This window comes from Apium graveolens, chromosome 9 (assembly GCF_009905375.1).
Source record: "Apium graveolens cultivar Ventura chromosome 9, ASM990537v1, whole genome shotgun sequence".
Lineage (NCBI taxonomy): Eukaryota > Viridiplantae > Streptophyta > Magnoliopsida > Apiales > Apiaceae > Apium > Apium graveolens.
Window position 1 is genome coordinate 114,681,888 of NC_133655.1, and position 20,007 is coordinate 114,701,894.

The following is a 20,007-nucleotide window of genomic DNA, read 5'->3' on the forward strand; positions in this document are numbered from 1 at the left end:
GCTGGCAACTGCAATTGCTCATGAGCCGGCCAGTTCACTCCCACTGCTCGGCATAGCTTCGTAACCGTGGATGCATAAGGGATGTTCATATGCTTTGCTCCCCTCAAAAACTTCAGAATTCCTTGGTAGATAAACTCACCAAGGTCCACATAGTATTCCTCATTCAGAATTCCCCACAACAGCTGTGCTCTCTCAACTGTGACCTCGTGTGCATGTGAAGAAGGCAAAATATTAGCACATATAAATGCATTCCATGCACGGGCATACCTGTTCATGGCGATCGCCGGAAAGTGACGATACTCATTATTGGCTGGACTGCGGTTCCAAACTGTGCCCGGTCGACAGAGAGTCGCACAAATCAAATCCAAGTCAAAATCCTCAGCAGTCTTTTCATTCCAGTTCTCCTCCTCGGGCTTCCTCTCTCGCTGTCCAATCACACGGCGAATCGCCGCAGGATGATAATCAACCGTCAGCCCACGGACTACAGAAAACCCATTCTTTTCAGCCTTCGCGTTCGCGTAGAACTCGCGAACAACGCTCATCGGTACTGCTTCGGGTGACTCACAAAAAGCTATCCACCCCTTCTCTGCAATCATGGGCAACAACTCACCATCCCTCCCTGATGGTAAAAACCCCCTCTCCTTCAGAATCGGCTTCCCCAACAGCGTAGTGTACTCCTCCTCCACAGCTCTGTCAGTTAACCGAGGCCTTGCAGCAGTGCCCCTCGATGAATCAGCAGTAGGAACTGTGCTGCTGCTGTCAATAGTGCGTGCTCTCTTGGGTGCCATTGATTCGTGAATAGAAGTGTGTAAGAACTGATTTTTGATGTTTGTGAGAGGGTTTAAGTGTAGGAAGTTTTGTGGGAGATATGTAGGATAGGTGTTCGTGGGTTTATGGGCTAAAACTATTTTTGTGTTTTTGTTTGTTTTTTTTTCTGAACTGTAAAAAAAAAATTTCTGGAACTCGACCCCTGCGCGGCCGCTCAGCATTTCTGCGCGGGCGCGCAGCAAGCTGCGCGGCCGCTCAGCATAGCTGCGCGGGCGCGCAGAGGGTCTCTGGAATTTTTTTTTTTCAGCCCCTGTTTTCTGATTTTTTTGTGTTTTTGGATAAGTTATTAACTTCTAAGGGTTCCTGTAACAATAATTCATGGGTTGTCTCCCACGCAGCGCTTCTTTTTCGTCATTAGCTTGACGTTCCGTACCTTTCTCAAGTAGTCAACAAAATGGCACTAACCACCTCTCGGTTTGCCATGTCCCCATAGTAGTGCTTCAACCGCTGACCGTTAACCTTGAATGCTTGGTCCGAATCATTCTCAAAAATTTCCACCGCTCCATGTGGAAACACAGTTTTGACAATAAAAGGTCCAGACCACCTTGATTTCAACTTCCCAGGAAAAAGTCGGAGCCGAGAGTTGAATAAAAGAACTTGTTGCCCTGGCACAAATAACTTAGGATGTAGCTTCCTATCGTGCCACCTCTTCACCTTTTCCTTATACATTTTGTTATTCTCGTACGCTTGAAGTCGAAATTCATCGAGTTCATTAAGCTGAAGCATTCTTTTCTTACCAGCTGCATCTAAATCCAGGTTCAATTTCTTCAATGCCCAGTAGGCCTTATGCTCAAGCTCCGCTGGTAGATGACATCCCTTACCGTACACCAACTGAAACGGTGACATCCCTAGTGGAGTTTTGTACGCTGTTCTGTAAGCCCAAACAGCTTCATCGAGCTTTAAAGACCAATCCTTCCTTGACGGACAAATAACCTTCTCTAGAATGCGCTTTATCTCTCTGTTAGACACTTCCGCTTGACCATTTGTTTGCGGATGATAGGCAGTAGCTACTCGACGATTCACATTATAACGCTGCATCATAGAAGTGAACTTACGGTTGCAAAAATGCGATCCTTCATCACTTATGATTACCCGAGGTGTTCCAAACCTTGTGAAAATATGCTTATGAAGAAAATTTAGCACTACCTTTGCATCATTTGTCGGTAAAGCTTTAACTTCGACCCATTTTGAGACATAATCGACTGCCAGCAAGATGTACTGATTATTGCAAGACGCAATAAAAGGCCCCATGAAATCGATTCCCCACACATCAAAGACCTCGACTTCAAGCATCACATTTAATGGCATCTCATCCTTCCTTGACAAATTTCCCACTCTTTGGCAACGATCACACCTTAAAACAAACTGATGAGCATCCTTGAACAAAGTAGGCCAGAAAAAACCTGCTTGCAGAATACGAGCTGCCGTCTTCTCACCTCCATAGTGTCCACCATAAACCGTGGAATGGCAGTCTCGTAATATCCCCTCCGTCTCACAGAACAGGATACATCTCCTGATGATCTGGTCAGCTCCCTGTCTAAACAAATATGGTTCATCCCACATATACCACTTCACCTCATGCAGAAACTTCTTCTTTTGAGCGGATGTCAAATTAAGAGGAATTATATTGCTGACAAGATAGTTTACAATATCTGCAAACCATGGTTCTTCCTCCTGAATTGCAAACAATTGCTCATCCGAAAAAGCTTCATTGATTAACGTCCTATCTTGTGAAGTAGAATCGGGATTCTTCAACCTAGAGAGATGGTCAGCTACTTGATTCTCAGTACCTTTTCTATCTTTGATCTCTAACTCAAATTCCTGAAGTAAAAGCACCCAACGAATGAGTCTCGGCTTCGAATCCTTCTTAGAAACCAGATAGTGAATAGCTGCATGATCAGTGAATACTGTTACTTTCGTACCAAGCAGATAAGATCGAAATTTCTCAAAGCCAAAGACTATAGCCAAAAGCTCCTTTTCAGTAGTGGTGTAGTTCAATTGGGCACCATTTAAAGTCTTACTCGCATAGTAGACCACATGGAAGAGATTTTTCTTGCGTTGTCCCAGAACTGCACCTACCACATAATCACTCGCATCACACATCATCTCAAACGGTTCTGTCCAATCTGGTGCTGTAATAACTGGTGCAGTGATCAAACTCTTCTTGAGAGTCTCGAATGCTGCCAAACATTCATCATCAAATTTGAAAGGCACATCTTTCTCAAGCAAATTGCACAACGGCTTAGATATCTTTGAAAAGTCCTTGATGAATCGCCGATAAAAACCCGCATGACCAAGAAATCTACGGATTCCTTTCACAGAATTGGGTGGGGGAAGATTTTCAATGACTCCCACCTTGGCCTTGGCCACCTCCAGACCCTTGCTAGAGACCTTATGCCCAAGGATAATGCCTTCACGCACCATAAAATGACATTTCTCCCAATTAAGCACCAAATTAGTTTCCACGCATCTTTTGAGTACGGCGCGCAGATTATTCAAACATTCATCATATGAGTGTCCAAAGACGGAGAAGTCATCCATGAACACTTCGACGTTATTTCCAATCATGTCAGAGAATATAGCCATCATACATCTCTGAAAGGTGGCCGGGGCGCCACATAACCCAAACGAAACTCTACGAAAAGCAAATGTGCCAAATGGACAAGTGAAGGTCGTCTTTTCCTGATCCTCTGGTGCAATACAAATCTGATTATACCCGGAATAACCATCTAGAAGACAAAAATACTCATGACCCGCTAATCTATCAAGCATCTGATCAATAAATGGAAGGGGGAAGTGATCCTTCCTTGTGGCTTTGTTCAATTTTCTATAATCCATGCATACTCTCCATCCTGTAACTGTTCGAGTAGGGATGAGCTCATTCTTTTCATTTGCGACCACAGTGATACCTCCCTTCTTAGGTACACATTGTACGGGGCTCACCCACGAGCTGTCAGAAATAGGATAAATGATGCCTGCATCTAGCCATTTCAGAATTTCTTTCTTCACCACCTCCTTCATGATGGGATTCAGTCTTCGTTGCTGTTCCACAGTTGGCTTACTACCTTCCTCTAGCATAATTTTATGCATACAATATGAAGGACTTATCCCCTGGATGTCTGCTATGGTCCATCCTATAGCCGATTTGAATTCTCTCAAAATCCTTAAGAGCTTGTCTTCCTCACTACCTGAAAGGTCAGATGAAATAATAACAGGTAACGTAGATGAATCACCTAAAAAAGCATACCTCAAATGTTCAGGTAATGGTTTGAGCTCCAAGGTAGGTGCTTCCTCTATTGATGGTTTGAGCTTCCCTTCAGCATTCTTAAGGTCAGAAGTACCAAGAGATTCAAATGGTATGTCCAGCTTTCGCTTCCATGGAGAAGCGTTCAGATATTGTAATTGCTCGTTGCTATCTTCATCATCGCTGTCAAAATCCCCTAATAAGGCATTTTCCAATGCATCAGACATTAGCATGTGCTCGAGTTCCGAAGTAACCGCGGAATCAATCACATCCACTTTTAAGCACTCCTCATCTTCCGTAGGGAATTTCATTGCCTTGAATACGTTGAAGGTCACATCCTGATCTTGGACCCGCATAGTAAGTTCCCCTTTTTGCACATCTATCAAGTTACGGCCAGTAGCCAAGAAAGGCCTCCCCAAGATTATGGGAATCTTCTTATCTTCCTCAAAATCCAGAATAACAAAATCTGCTGGAAAGAAGAGCTTATCCACCTTGACGAGCACATCCTCAACTATGCCCCTTGGGTAAGTAATGGAACGGTTCGCCAATTGTAGCGACATGTATGTGGGTTTTGGATCAGACAGATCCAGCTTTTTAAAGATCGACAACGTCATCAGATTAATGCTTGCTCCCAAATCACAAAGGCACTTGTCAAAAGTTAGATTGCCAATGGTGCAAGGAATGGTGAAGCTTCCTGGATCTTTCAGTTTTGGTGGTAACTTTTGTTGCAGAACAGCGCTGCATTCTTCCGTGAGAGCAATGGTTTCAAGGTCATCCAGTTTCACCTTCCTTGAAAGAATAGTCTTCATAAACTTCGCATAACTAGGCATTTGTTCCAGAGCCTCAGCGAAAGGTATATTGATGTGAAGTTTCTTGAACACCTCCAGAAACTTCCCGAACTGTCTATCCAGATTTTGTTGCTGCAATCTCTTAGGAAAAGGTGGTAGAGGATAGAGCTGTTTCTCCCCTGTATTAGCCTCAGGTAGAGTGTGTTCAACAGTAGTCTTCCTTGGTTCCACCGCTTTCTCCTTTTGCTTAGATTCTTCTTCTCTAATTTCAGCTTCTACTTCTTTTGCCTTTTCAGCCTCAGCTACTTTTCCAGACCTTAAGGTAATAGCCTTGACTTGCTCTTTAGCTTCCTTCCTGCCTGGTACTTCCGTGTCACTGGGAAGAGTGCCAGGTTGACGATTGAGTACTGCATTGGCTAATTGACCGATTTGATTTTCCAAGGTCTTGATAGAAACCGCCTGACTCTTGCATAACAGCTTAAGTTCCTCAAAATCAGCACTAGTAGGTGCAGCTGCACTTCCCTGTTGAGGATATGATTGCCTTGTAGCATACTGCTGTGGTTGCTGGAATCCAGGTGGGTTAAACTGTTTACTCACTCCTTACTGATATGGTGGCTGAATAGCATTCTGATTATTCCCCCAGCTGAAATTTGGATGATTTCTGTTATTAGGATGATAGGTCACTGGCACAGACTGCTGTTGTCGCTGATAATTATTCACATACTGAACAGATTCGTTGACAAGAGAACACTGATCCGTAGCATGAGAACCTGCACAAAGCTCACAAACCATCCAGAATACCTGCGACCTTGCCTGACGTCATCCTCTGAGTTGGGTTTTGATGCTCATTTGCAGCCATCGTCTCTATAAGATTATACGCCTCAGTATAGCTTTTAGCCCATAAGGCTCCTCCAGCTGCTGCATCGAGCATGGGCCGAGATTGGGCCCCCAAACCATTATAAAAACCAGTGATCACCATCCAATCCGGCATTCCATGATGTGGACATTTTCTCAACATTTCCTTGTAGCGTTCCCAAGCCTCGCACATAGATTCTGTAGGTTGCTGCGCAAACTGAGTAAGAGCACTCCTCATAGCAGCAGTCTTTGCCATTGGATAAAACCTCACCAGAAACTTTTGCGCAAGATCTTGCCACGTAGTGATGGAACCAGCTGGTTCAGAATGTAACCAGTCTTTAGCCTTATCCCTCAGTGAGAATGGGAAAAGCCTCAACTTGATAGCCTCATCAGTCACGCCATTATACTTAAAAGTGCTGCAGATCTCGACAAAATTCCTTATGTGCATGTTGGGGTCTTCAGTTGCCGCTCCTCCAAAAGAAACAGAATTCTGCACCATCTGAATAGTGCCCGGCTTGATTTCAAAGGTGTTAGCTTGAATAGCCGGATGAAGGATGCTTGACTGAATGTCATCAATTTTAGGCCAAGAAAAATCCATAAGAGCTGGATCAGCTTGAACAATACGATCTCCCATGTTTACTGGTTCTTTCTGCTCAGTTCCTGAATCCGAATCCTCAAAATCTAACTTCTCCGGAATATCAAGAACTTCGTCTGTCTCCTCAGCTGTATCTAAAGTCCTCTTGCGAGCACGAGAACGAGTTTGCATAAACGCTTGCTAAAGTACCTGAAACACAACCGAAAAGAGTAAGTAACTACTACGTCCTAATCACTGAGTCCTAATGACCAATGATGGTAAGTACATAAACTAAACAAATACGCCGAGTCCCCGGCAGCAGCGCCAAAAACTTGTTAGGGCGAAAACACGCACTAATATTCACGCAAGTATACGCGTTCGCAAGTAATATAGAATACTTTCTAGTTCATTCCCTCAGAGACTCAAACTAAATTATTGTCTAATTAAACTCACTCACCAATGTATGATTACTTCTCAATGTTAAGATAATAACACTTAAAATTGTTGATTAAATATTAACTATAATTAACTACTCAATTAACCACTTAACTAACACTTCAATTTATCAATAATAAAACACTCATGAGATCACAACTTCATTATTACTTCCTTCTATAGCCATTGTTATTACCTTTAGCATGTGACAGTGGTGACATTAATCGAATAACACGAAACTGATAAAAGCCAACTTTCATTGTACTAATACCATTCTACCAAGCATCCACAATTAAGATAGAAGTTGAATAGTCATCAATTATGTTAAGTTCCTATATGTCTACAGAAATTGACAACACAATGATTTAAGCACAAGTTATCCCTTTTGATTACATAGGGCAAATAAAACTGTTAGAGTTACCCACTAATCATGCACAACGTACATGAACCTATGCTAGCATGGCAAGTTCTAAATCTCAAGATCCACCGTCGCTTCATAAGAGATTAACACCCTATCTTATATGTTCGCGACGCACATAAAACGAATACGCACAACCAATACTAGATATCATGCAATCATCACACACTAAAGTATTAAACAATTAACTAAAGAATTCCATAATAAATCCGTTGTAACCCCATGATCACGATTAGCCCATAATAGAACTTATCGCCATCATGGGTTCATATGAAATCATGACAAACAACACAAGAAAATAATAACTACACTAATTATATTAAAACAGAGTACGTCACAAGAGTAAATAAGTCAAAGCAAGAAAACTAGCATCCAACGTTACAACGAAACAAGAATCACAAGAATATATGCTTCCTCTTCGTTGCGGTGTGCTAAATCGGTCTTCTTCCATATCTCCTTCGCTCCTTGCGTAAAACACAATCTAAAACATAATCCCCTTAATACTCTCTGTGAAAACGTCTCAAATCTACCTATATAATAGTCCCATAAAACTTAGATTACATAGAAGTTGGAAGCCACACAGAAGTAGAAGTCTAAAATAATTCAGCTTTTTCCCGACCTTGCGCGGCCGCTCAACATATCTGCGCGGGCGCGCAGGCTGCTGCGCGGCCGCTCAGCATTGCTGCGCGGGCGCGCAGGACCCTACTGGAAAAATTCCAAGCTTGCTCCGTTTCTTCGCCGTAATCTGCCCATTCCTTTCCTCTCGCAATGGTGAACACATGCCAAGGCTTATTCTTGATGATTCCTCCCCCGAAATGCAACTAATACCCTGAAATGCATAAACACTAGAAAAACGCATCAAATACACAAAATACTTGATTTCAAGACACCAATTTAAGCCATTTTAGGACGTTCTAAGTGGTATAAAATGCCACTTATCAAGTACAGAGATCACAATGGTGATATTGTTGATATGAAGCCTAATACTGCACAGATCAGAACGTATCTTGGTATTAAGGGACTTGAATTCAATCTTGAGTTAGACAAAGCTTATGTAATAAGACTAGATCAGGAGTTAAGAAAAGCAAAGATTAATGATCTCAGAGCTGCAATCTTTCAAACTGGTGAAAATACTGCAGAGCTTAAAGGTGTTAAAAGGAGAATGATTGATGAACTAAGATATGCTGAGAAATGTTTGTTGAAGAACTATCTCAGAACAACTCCTGACATCAGAGAGATCAGAAAATGAAGAAGCCAAGTCGAAGATCTACAACTGCTTAAATTTTGATATTTATACAGATTGAAGTTGTTATCAGAAGTTGAAATTGGTAAAAACTTTAAGGACTGTAAGTTGTAGTTATCTAGTCTATTTCTCATGCATTTGTACTTAATGTTTTTGACATCATCAAATATCTTTTAAACTTGTATATTTTGTTAATTTACAAGTTGGGGGAGATTGTTAGATATATTTGATAATGTCATGGCTAATATGTTTTATGTTTAGCTTCCAGATCTTACGTGAACAGGATAAATCAGTACTTAACTGTTGATCAGTACTTATACTGGAAGTCAGGACTTAAGGATATCAGTACTTATATTATCAGGAGATAATCATCAGAAGATAGATATCAGAACTTAAGTGCTGAAGGACAATCAGATAAGGACAGTAGCTGATTAAAGGAAAGAAGATTGAGATAAACATAAGAAGAGATATGCATGAAGAAGGAATTCCGTGAAGAATGGAATACTTGGAAGAAAAGATATCTGATTGATATATTTTAGGAAGCAGAATTATATTCCATATCAATTAGCGATTATCTTGTAACTGTGTAGTATATAAACACAGACATAGGGTTTACACTATAAGTGTTATCATTATTAGAAAAGATTATTCATTGTAACCCTAGCAGCTCTCGTGATATTTGTTCATCACTGAGAGGTAACAGTTTCATACTGTAACAGAGTTTATTGTTTCAATAAAGTTTTTTTTCTGTTACTTAAGTTATTAAAGTTCGATTTGAGTGTACTATTCACTGTATTCACCCCCTCTACAGTGTGTGTGTGACCTAACAATATTTCTTTTGAAAGATTGGGAAACATGATATATATGAAGAAAGGTGTAAGATCTATACGTACCATAAGAGTTGAAGTATGTATTCACGAGGAAAAGCAAAAATAGTGACAAGCGACAGGCAAAAAGGAGAGAACGAACATAGAGTCTGCACCATAGTGACAAGCGACAGGCAAAAAGGAGAGAACGAACGAAGAATTAACTATGGAATTTTGGAAGTTGGAATTGGAAGCTAAAGGTTATAATCCAAAATGGAGCAAGGATGGATAGTATGACGAGATGTCAAGAGAGGATAATGGATCACGATGTTAGCAGTTAGTAAGAGGAAATATATGCGCCAAGGAAAATGATCACGATATCTCCAGATTTTCTTCCCGCACTTGGATACTACAAGTAGAAGAATTAAGAAATGAGATCCCACAGGAAAATTCACAACATTAAGTATTTAAGTTATTGAAGAGATGCCAAGATATATGGAAATTTAAAGAAAATTAGTAATAACCAGGTATAAGAAGCGAATTTCAAAATAGATTGGGAAGTGTTGGACACGCCAAAGAGTTAAGACGAAGTATTGGAAGGTCTAGTGGATAAGGTAGACTCAGAAAGTGACTTTGCAAGAGACGAATCATGAAATGTATCAGATGATTACAAGAAATTAAGGATCATGGTGTATAAGGAGTACTTAGATAAGCAAACTGTATTTATTGATAACATTCCCAACTACTCCAAAAATAAGAAAGTCTGCGTGGAATGCCCAAAGATTTTTCTCCAAGGATCAGAAGAAAAGCCACTATGTGTTGAGTTTTCAAGAATGAAATTTTGACTAAGGTTAACAAAAGATTCTGAATTAATCCATTAACAACTACCCAAGAAAAGCCGTATGGTAGCAGATGCCTTATGCTGACAGAAAAGATTGAATGTAATTAAGACCAAAGAGGAGTTAATAGACGAATTGGAAAGAATGGAATCTGAAGTTCAAATACTTAAAGATGATAATACGTGAATATATGAGATTACTTTTCAATCTTAACTAGTGAAAAGGAGTAAGAAATGTTTAAATGTTTGGAAACCAAGTTGAAAATGAGCACCGCCTATCATCCTTAAACGAAGAGTCAAAGTACGGAAGTGGTTCAGGTACTGTAAGATATGTTGAGAGGATGAGTCTTAAGGAAACACTGAAATGATCATTTATCAGTGATGTCAGCTTTGGAATGCCACTTTACCGAGCTTCATGTGAACGCAAGTGTAGGTCCCCATTTCTATTAAAATAAAGTAGGAGAAAGAAATTTATCAAATTCTAAGTTAAATCGGCACACCAAGAGCATAGTGCTATTGGTTGAAACAGCTCGGAGTAGGCACAGGAAGAAGGCAAAATTGTATCGAAGGAAAATATGAGTATAGAAATAGGACCAGTAGTGTTAGTAAAAGTGTCATCTTGAAAGAGACCGGATAAGTCTAAATAGAAGGGACATATTAAGTCCTAAAATTAGTGAACCATTCGAGGTATTGATAGATATAAATAAAAGTTGTTCATGAGTTGATATTACCGTCACACCAGTGTGTACACCTAATGTATTTTACTTGTTAATGTTAAAGTGATAAGTATTGGGTTTTAATTAAGTGATTGATCAGGAGCCAGTGGGGCTCTTGTCCAAGTTGTTCCGCATATAGTAATCAACCCAAATTCTTGATCGTCAAAGACAAGTCCTTGGAAATGAGAGCATACCTATTGTGAGTACGTTTGAACCCTCAAGTAGAAGGGTCTACTTAGAAATTAGAGTCAGATATGCTTGACAAATATCCTCACTTGTGTAACTAGACCAGATTCTGAGGACAGAATCTTTTTAAGGGGAGAAGGATATAACGACTTGTGTATTCTTTTTGAATTATTTAATTGTGCAATTATGGAAATTATTAAATAAATAAAATATGTGTGTTAGTTTTGACCGCTATGTGTTGTTTGATTATTATCCATATGTGATTTATAGTGTACCGGGTTGTCCGCGCGATTAATTATGGGATCGTATTGAATTGTTTTCACTGTCAAAAGTGGATTTAGTGCAAATTTATTTGCATAAATATTGGGAATGTTTCTAAAATTTTTTTTATGATTTTATAATTACAATAATTATTTTTACGATTTTATAAAATTGAGAAATCAATATTTCATTAATTATTTATCTTTAAATAATTTCCTGAGTATGTTTAATGGTAAAATCCATATTTAATTCTAAAATTCTTCAAAAAGTATGAAACTCATATTTATATAAGTTTGGAATATTCTGAGGATTTTAAAATTATTTTTAAAATTTTTGGGATTAATTTCACCCGCGCGTTGTTTCGTTTAATTGTTAAAATGCCGGTATAAAGGGCACTTCGAAAATTGATCTAAAATTTTGAATATTATGTTTTTATAAACTTCGGGATATTTCTAACATTTTAAGACTATTTCTGTAATTTTCTGAATTTATTTTAAGTGCAGCTCGGATCATTAATTGTTAAATGCGGATATGAATTACATTTCAAAAATACTTTGAAAATTATGAAAAATTTATTTTAATAACTTTGAATTATTTGTAATATTTTAAAACTGTTTTGGTAATTTTAGGGTTAATTTTTACCAGTAGATTTGTTCGTTATTTCGCGATTGCGGATAAAAATCTGGGCCTTACAGTCAAATTTGGACACGTGTTATCATTATAGAAACCCCATAGAAACGTGGCAAGTGCTGATGAAATGAACTGCCAAGTGTTAAGTTTACAGATAAATGTTAATTTCTAAAACATTATCAAGGCAATTTTTACTCTAATTGTTACATTAATCCCTAACCTATCACTCTTCTCTCACCTCACTTCTCTCATCTCTTCCTCTGTCTTTCTTCTCATTTTTATCTGTCCCCTCTTTCTCCTTCCCCGTAAGTGTATTCCCGGTTTCTGGTGGTGCTTCGCCGTTGTTTCGAATTCTGGTGAGCAGACGCCCTATACTTCCGTTTTTCCAGCGATTGTCGCCGCCTTGCTTCTTTGATTCAGCCTGTAGCTTGTGTGTCTTGTTGTTTGTGTGTCGTGTTGGTGTTATCATCTCTGTTCCTTTGTTTCGGTGATTACCCCTGCATCATTTTGCTTGCTCTCTGTTTATCCCCTGCTGTGCAATTGTTTGTGGTAGTTGGCGCGTGATGCGCGTGTTGTATGATGTGTGGTTCGAGTGTTTTAAATTACTGATGTTTACTTTGATTTACTAACCGAATCATTATTTTGCAGAAAAACATATATTTGATTAAGTTTTGTGAAATAAAAATATGTTCGTGCAAGAATTTATTATCGATGAAATTTATGTTGGAAATCCGAAATTAATCGGGTACCCGTAGATTTTGCCGCCATCGACGATGAACTTCGGCGAGTCGACGGTGGACTGTGATGTTTATTCTGAGTCCTAATATTTTAAAATAAATAAATTAGTTCATGAAATTATCTTTGAAACAAGAATTTGATTTTTATATTAAAGTCGAATACGTAATTTAGCTGACGAATTGTGATTGAATTGATGGTTGGGATGGAATTGTGGTTGATGTGAATTTGATTGTTGTTGGTTTGACGTCGATTGATGTATCGACGGGTAGTCCGATAAACATAGGAGACTCTGCCCGATTTCCGGGAAATTTACCTACAAAATACGGAAGTGTATCCAACGATTATCGGGACATCGAATGGTTATATAGATATATATGTGTTCTATATGAAACTTGATTACACGATGTGATGAAATAATTTTTTAATAATCCTGATTTTGTAAAATTACAAATATACGTATTTTCGGAAAACGAATACCAAACCGATTTCTCGAGAATGTAAACCCTGACTGTTGGGTGTGTTATATTATAATAATCCATATAATTACGAATCGAGTTTGAATATCGTTGGGCAAGAATTAGTATCGAGGATACATCAAGCATACCTAGACGTCTAACATAGGGTATTTCTACCCTGTAGATTATAATCGGGAACCGGAAAGTGGACGATGGACTAGAGATGACCTAGTAGTCAGTCGATGAGCTCAGTAGAGTTTCAACAGAAAAACCTGAGTGTCGAAGTCGAATCCAATAGGATCTAGTGGTTGGACATTAAAGCCTGAGCGGCAGAGTCGGATCAGAATTGATCAGTAATAGCTGTAAAGCCTGTAAGGCAAGTATTTCTGAACTTTTCTTCAAGATATATTACCAATGTTTTCGAACTGTTTATAACATATTGCCATCATTAAACATAACTCCTATTTTATAATGCATATGCTTCAAACTATTTACCCTTAAACCCTGATTCTTTCTTAATCTTGAGCCGTAAGCCTTATTCTTTGCAAACCGTCCTTTGTTGATCCTTAGACACCAAACCACACAGATATGATACTACTTCCCAAATGTTTAACTACCAAACACCAAACACTAGAAGAAAATTGTTTGAAAACACAGAAACTTTTGAGTCACTCCTTTTTACTAAGGGCATCAGCCACCACATTGGCTTTCCCCGAATGATAAAGAATCTCCCAATCATAATTCTTGATTAGCTCTAACCGCCTCCTCTGGCGTATGTTGAGCTCTTTCTACGTAAAAATGTACTAGAGCTCCTATGGTTTGTGTAAATCTTGCACTTCTCTCCATACAAGTAGTGCCTCCAATCTTTAGGGAAAAACTATTGCCACGAGCCCAAGCTCATGGGTGGGGATATCGAATTTTATATTCCCTTAATTGTCTTGATGCGTACGCGATTACCTTGTTGTGCTGTATAAGAAGCACCCTAATTCCTTATGCGAAGCGTCACTACACATCACAAAATCTCCTTTTCCATCCGGCAATGCCATCATAGGGGCCGTCACCAATCTTTGGTTCAGTTCTTGAAAGTTGTTCTCGTATTTCTCTGTCCATTTGAACTTCTCAGTCTTACGAGTAAGCGCATTAAAGGGGCTACTTTCTTTACGAACTTGAACGAACCTCCGGTAGTAACCAGCCAATCCTACCTCTGGTAGTCGCCCTAACCATAGTCATCAATTCATCAGTGGTCCTTTATTCATTCTTGTCAGGATCCTCCACGGGATTCTTCTCAGCAACAATCCCTTCTAGGACAACATCCTCAACCACTACATCCTCAATATGAACATCATCCGGTCCCGCGTTAGGACGCTCTATCGGATCCATAATTTGATCTCCAATAAGTAATAAAACATCATCGCATTGTTGCTCCTCAACCTCAGGGTTCGGAGTCCCGCAACCATATACGATAACGAACTACGCTTCTATCACAATATTTATAAGGGTTCCAATAAGGGGTTTAACTGTCAGTACTACGTTAGGTAGTCCAACTATGAACTTGGCAAGAGTTATTATTATCCTAGTGAACTTATTATTTTAACGTCATATCATCTCTGAGGTTTATAACGCTTAGCTCTGATACCATTTCTGTAACACCCCCAAATCTGGGGTCGGGGATCCGGGTAGTCACGAGTTCCAATTCCCTTAACAACTCTTAATCTTAATAAACAACCAACCACTGCGTACCGTAACCCCACAATAAACACACACACACCACAAGTTATAGTCTCAGAGATGAATACCAAACAATAACACAAGTCATTTTATTCCACAATTATAAGTCATTACACCTCAAAAGGGTTTCTGAATAAATTTACATATTCTTTGCCATTATTACAATTCATAAATATACATAAGTCTGGTACATCAAAAGTTGAAAGCCTAGCCTATTGGTAGACCCTACTTCAGCTACAACGGCATCAACGCCTACAGGAAACTGTGGAATGTTTCCTATCTGCTCGCGAATTGGGAGCTTGATCATGTTCATCTTGTCTATCTGTTGTTGTGTGATGAAAGAAGAATGCAAGGGTGAGCAACAAGCTCACCGAAATAATATGTATAATAATTAACAATATATGAGCATTCTCATAGTACTCATGAAAGTCTTGGTCAAAAGAAATGAACCAAGTTTGATATCTTAACGCGATGAAGTCGCAAAATATTCAGTATATGTACAAATATACTTTCAAAATCTTTGAAATCCTCTGCCATGTATAATATGCACAGAGTTCCAGTTTATAACTGTAAAAAAATATCGTTGCAAGGTGATCTCATATATCTAACCTTGTCTCAACATTTTTTTTTCTGAAAATCTTTGTCATGCATAAGATAATCACTAACCAGATATAAGTTGAAAAGGTGAAGTTACGAGATACTCCAATATTCTTATATCTTTTCCGAATACTACTTGAACTACCACCATTCAAGGTATAATCTGTTTCAAAAGTTCATCACATAGATGAGACTACAAGATAAGATTTGAATAGATTCAATCTTTGAAATATCATTCAAAAGAAATGAAGTTACGAGATACTTCATTAAGTCCCGATATATATATATACACCTATATATATATATACATTTTATACACTCCTTGAAAACCTCTGTTATGAAAATTATAAATAGAGTTGTAATATCCAATGAATTTGGAAAGGAGAGAACCTTGGCATAAACCTGATATCTTCCTGATCAGGAAAAGATACCAATAAGTAACCTTTTCTACTAGTAGATGGACGAATTCCCCACTGGTCATCACCCTGGCCACATTAGGACCTATGTTGGGCTGCCACTCAGCCACTTACGCATTAATGGACTCCCACTGAGCCACTTACACTTTCATGGACGCCCACTAAGCCCATGTTGCTTATCCCGACTCAAATAGATGAACTTACTTCCCGAACGATGGGCAAGTAATCAAGATGTTTTCTCAAAACAGCAACCTCGTTGCGAATGTAAAATACACCACTGAGCCGGATCCCTCAGGTTTTGAGCGCGTATTTAAATCCCCTTCGAAAGGAAGATCTTAAATATAAAAATGAGTTTTGGGATCCGCTCTAACTTTTAAAAATCATTTTGAAGACTCGAAAACATTTTTAAGAATGTTTGGAGTAGTGCTGATTTAATGAAATAAATCAGTCCCGATACATTAGAAAATATCTGAATATTATTATTTAAATAATATTCCCATAAGGATAATCTTTATAAAAATAATTTGAAGTAGAAGTTTTAAAACTCATACTTGAAATGAATAATAAATAACCAAAGATATACTTATACGAAGGTACGATCTTTATTTGAATAATCGAAAATAAGTTTGATTATCGAAACATTATTCTTTAATAAAATAAAGAATATTATTTAATAAAATAAGCGGAGTCATAAGTCCTCGAATGAATATTCAAAATAATATTCATAAAATAAAATAAGCGGAGTCATAAGTCCTCGAATGAATATTCAAAATAATATTCATTAAGTAAAATAAAGTTATCGAATAAACCTTATTCGAATAATAGTTTTGAAAACTATTTCTATATATATATAAATATATATATATATTATAATCGGGAACATCGACTCCCGGTTTAGAAAAATATTCACCTTTGGGTCCCCTATACTGAGGGTATACACAACTACTGCTTATCTCTAGCATAGGTATTATGCAGTTTATAAGCAATTGAATCCACAATTAGATATCAAGATTACAAAAACAGGCATGCATATATACCATATCACATGCTCCAATATATCGCAAGATTTGCTAATAACAATCATGCATTTATCACAAGATAATGCATATACATATATACATCACAACAACAGTATAACGGGTAGAAAACTTGCCTGAGTGTTCCCGGATAGACTTAAGCTTAGAGTGGGTCCGATAACCTATGAACAACAACATAAGTCGAAATTAAACCCCGGTCGCTTAAGAAACTAGACTTTAACTAATTGAACCCTAACGTTCTCTTATGGTCACTTCTATGCCTAACGAATCACATAAGTCGTTCGAGTACCCTCGGCTCCACCATTTTTAATAAATTAACCATTAAGAATTTTAAGGCGATTCTTTTGCGAGTACCCTACCAACTGCCTAATCCACTTTACATAATTGTTTCATACTCCAATTAGTCATTTAAGGGCCTTAACCAAGGTTTCAAAGTAAGGCGAGGGGTAATGATTCGTTCGCGAAATGCCGTTACTTAAAATGGTCGTTTCTCCTAAACCGTGCATCGGATTCAAGCAAACCACATATCAAAACGAAGCTCGTAACATGAACTATCTAAACATGGCAAAGGTTAGAATCTTTCAGTAAGTTCACAGTTTCTAAAGTAAATAACAGAACAGTTAAGGAAAATCAGGCATTATGACATTTATGTTTCGTGATTTCCAATTTAATTAACACTCTAAATTATCATCAATTCACTCAAAACCACCAATACAGCAATATTCAACCGTCATACTGCAAACTCAGTCCCCAACTCCAAGTTTTACCAATTTATCCAACCAATCAAAGACCCAATATTCAAAACCAATACAAATCCACCAAAATTACTTATAATCAAAGATTAAGCCTTAATACTAACAATGCTTCAATAAAACTTAATAGAATCATAAAATCAAAGCTAGGGTTTGAAGTTGATACCTTCCTTGGTAGGTGTTAAGTGCTAGAAATCCTTAGGGAGCCTTAATCTAACCTCCTACAAGCTTGATCTTTCCAAAGAAATCAAGAACACAAAGTTAGGTTTTGAAGTTTCTAAAAGTCCGATTTAAAGAAATTTAAAAATGAGGGTCTTACCATGATTATTTGGATGAGACTTGTGAACAAGAGTTGTAGGCCATCTCAATACCTTTCCAACGAGCTATAGAACACAACATTTGAGTGAGTATTGAAGGAGATATGGTAGTTTTAAGTTGCTGATCTGGTTTTGGCCGAGAGCAAGGGAAGAAAAAGTGAAGTAAAAATGTTTCTAGTTTGATTAAATGATTTGTGTGGTGTTTAGCTTGGTTACTTCCTTTTGTTGTTAATTAGATTGTTACCATGGTAAAAATTGTGTGGCTCACAATCAACCAACCAATCCCTCCATTTGTCATGCTTATGTCACCATGCCTATGTCATCTTTCTCATGTCATCCTCTTACACTTGTCTTCTTCTTGTTGGTGTGATGACATCATCATCCACTAACCTCTTTGATTAACCCCTAATTACTTGGCTAATGACCGCTTATTTGTTATACGGTTCGCTTAACTTTCGTTCTCGTTTATCGTTTGAGGGATCATACCTGGGATCTTATTACTTAGGTTCCCCTAAACCTTTCTCAATATTTTATATTCCTTTTATGATCCTCTCTAAAAATCCTTGAATTTAAATCCTTTTTATCATGTTACCTTATACTCAATTCTTTCGGTATCTAGTGGATTTTCGGTAAAAATCAAAGTGTTCGGATTTGGATTCTGACGATCTTTACATACACTTATATACCATATAGAGTACTAATAAGACCTCAGAATATCAATAAAAGAACTGCTACATTGTGTGGCATGAAAAGTTTTCTTATTCAGCATAATCAGCAAAATCACTATTCATAAGGTTTACAAAAAGTCCAAAATTTTTGGGGTTATTACAACACTCCTTCAAGAAACCTTTAAACTCATGGCTTAAGTATTCTCCTCTACGATCTGATCATAAAACTTTAATACTTTCCCCAGTTTGCTTTTCCAATTCGGCCTTGTATTCTTTGAACTTTTCAAAAGAATCGGATTTGTTCTTCAAAAGGTACACATATCCATATCTACTGAAATCATCAGTAAATGTAATGAAGTAGTGAAAGCCACCTCTCACCATCGTACACATTGGACCACATACATCACTATGTATAATTCCTAATCGTTCGATGGCCCTTTCACCTTGTCCAGTAAAAGGAGCTTTAGCCATTTTTTCAATTAGACAAGATTTGCATTCTTCGTATGATTCAAAATTAAACTTATCCATGTAGCCATCTTGATGTAACTTGGAAATGTGTTTCTCATTTATGTGACCTAAACGAAAATGCCAGAGGTATGTTTGATTTGAGTCTATCGTCTTAATACATTTATTATCATTACTATTTACATTATAGACAGGAGTATCAAGATCAAGAACATATAAACCATTAAACAAATGTGCAACCCCGTAGGTAACATTATTCATCGAAAAAGAACAACTATTGTTCTGAATCAAAAATGAAAAACCTTTCTTGTCCAAACAAGAAACTGAAATAATGTTTCTGCAAATCGCAGGCACGTAAAAACAGTTATCTAGTTCTAAAATAAGCCCAGTGGGAAACGATAAATGATAAGTCCCTACAGTTAAAGCAGTAACCTTTGCTCCATTGTCAACACGTAGGCCGACTTCTCCCTTAGCTAATGTACTACTTCCCCGCAGTTCCTGCACATTTATACAAATGTGAGAACCACATCCAGTATCCAATACCCATTAAGTAGAAGTAGACAAATTAACTTTTATTACATAAATACCTGAATCAGAAGCGCCAGCAGCCTTCTTCTTCTTCAGATCCTTCAAATAAGCATAACAGTTTCTCCTCCAATGACCCGGTTTCTTGCAGTAGTGACAAGTATCAACCTTTGCAACACCACCTCCAAGCTTCAAAGCCTGTTTAGGAGTAGTTTTAGGAGCATCAGCAGATTTGGATCCCAGAGTAGCAAGGTACTCCATATATCCAATCATCTTCAGAACATGCGGTCCAACCGGATCATGATCACCCTGTTTGCTTGCATACAAAGCTTTGCTTGTATCAAACTTCTCTTGACGAACATGTCCTTCAAACATACTTTTAAGGTGCTCAATCATGATATATGCATCCATATACTCATATTGTTTCTAAAGCTCATGACTCATAGTCGCTAGCATCAAACAGGTGACATCCGTGTCATCATCTATA

At 38.0% G+C, this 20,007-nt stretch overlaps 1 non-coding gene across 1 annotated transcript; it reads left to right on the top strand.

The window, feature by feature from the left end:
- The first annotated feature begins 5,849 nt into the window (after positions 1-5,849).
- Positions 5,850-5,956, top strand: LOC141687844 (small nucleolar RNA R71). Its single transcript, XR_012561324.1, has one exon. It is a non-coding gene; the product is annotated as a small nucleolar RNA R71 (small nucleolar RNA).
- Positions 5,957-20,007: the final 14,051 nt, after the last annotated feature.